Source organism: Penaeus monodon, chromosome 30 (assembly GCF_015228065.2).
Source record: "Penaeus monodon isolate SGIC_2016 chromosome 30, NSTDA_Pmon_1, whole genome shotgun sequence".
Taxonomy (NCBI): domain Eukaryota; kingdom Metazoa; phylum Arthropoda; class Malacostraca; order Decapoda; family Penaeidae; genus Penaeus; species Penaeus monodon.
This window is the reverse complement of record NC_051415.1, coordinates 23,358,467-23,360,028: the sequence shown is the minus strand read 5'-3', so window position 1 is coordinate 23,360,028 and position 1,562 is coordinate 23,358,467. Positions and strand designations below refer to the sequence as shown.

The 1,562-nt window shown below is 45.6% G+C and overlaps 1 protein-coding gene across 1 annotated transcript in view; it reads left to right on the top strand.

Moving 5' to 3' along the window:
* LOC119592647 (serine/arginine repetitive matrix protein 2-like) overlaps positions 1–1,562 on the top strand; it is a gene marked incomplete in the record, with an annotated part of 68,424 nt that overhangs the window by 45,032 nt on the left and 21,830 nt on the right.

The window sequence follows — 1,562 nt, the reverse complement described above, 5'->3', positions numbered from 1 at the left end:
TGGTGCGACCACAGCATTCCATTTCAAGCCGCGTGATGCACCGCCGAGATTCGCCGACGCCTGAAGTTCCTATAAGTCACTTTTTTTTTTACAAAGTGGACCTTAAAAAGTGGCACATGTTTTATAGACACACATTAAAGTGACACCAACGTTGATAACGGTTACGATACCGTGTCTATTAACAGCTACGGGACAAAGATGCGGTATCTGATGAACTTGTGTATTTTCATTTTTCAATCCGGGGGCGTGGCTACAGTTGGGATAGAACCTGTTTGTCCACAGTACCCTAGTAGTATGCTACGCGATAGCCGCTCTTATGGTTTATTCTTGGTGATATGTGGCGTCATGGTAGCGGAATTCTGTCGACGTATGAGTGGTGTAACGGCTGGTACCTGACACCATAACTCTCGTGATGATTCGTGGTACCAGAATGAAATTAAAATAGTACACTTCCCCGTAGGTAGGTCTCACAGCGTTGGGTAATCACCATAAGGCTTTTTTCCCTTATTCTAGCATAAACAAATAAAGGTAGAGAAACGTTTGCCGATCTGGATGAAAACATTATCCTACAAAATCGGAACGTATGTTTACGTTCGGACGAGTCATAATACGCGCGTTAAGAGCGGAGACCCACGCGTCGGGGTTGGGTCGGCCTGGGGCCGGGATGTAAGGCAGGTTAGGAAAGATTTCCTCTCGCACTTCCCTTCGTTACTATCTAGATTTCGTGCGTTTCATTGTCATACCAGAGACCTTACGCTTGCAGCTTTATGTAGAGGCATTTCTCGTGTCAGGTATTTAAGTCTGTTAAACATGTCCCTTTTCCTTGTGCCTTTGTCGTTTAGCACGTGTGCATTTCCGTTTTTGCTTAAAATAGTACGGAGGTCACGTCATCAGTATATAAACTCATAATGATAATTATAGACTAGGGAGAGGGAAGTGTGCTGTTATTAAGAAGTTAAGTGGGGTGTTTATTGGTTACAGAAATTTCTTACTGTAGTTATCAAAGAGTGGCATTAAGTAGAACATTTTATTTTAGCTTATGCTCTAAACGTTGTATGTGATTTACTTTCCTAATCCCAAGGAGAGCGAGCGAGGGAGGTGCGGGGAAGGGCCAGGACGCGCACGCCCGCGCGGCCAAGGTGTCTGGGAAGAGCCAAGGGCAAGACGTGAATGACTGCTCGAGTGGGCACTATGGCGAGACTCATAGTTGCGTCAACACGATGTTTATTGCGGGAGGGGATGCTAATTCGTGGATGTGTTTTTCTCGATAGATTTATTTATGGATAGTGCGCGTGGGTTACGAAAATATAGACACTATGGTTTGTTTCAAGGGTCGTATCAGTCCTACCTTAGTAACTACCTTCGTAAAACCTATGCTGCAGCCTCTTGCTTGCGTCTGCTGTTGGCGCTCTCCGTGTTTGTAGTTAGGACTCCCCTAGCGGTGCCAAGCTGCCCAGCTGAACACTGCCTCGCGCCCGCCACGGGATACGCTACGGAACCTACTCTATATGCCTCACAGAGATAGTTCATAGGAGTCATTATGATTCTGTTAATTACTTATC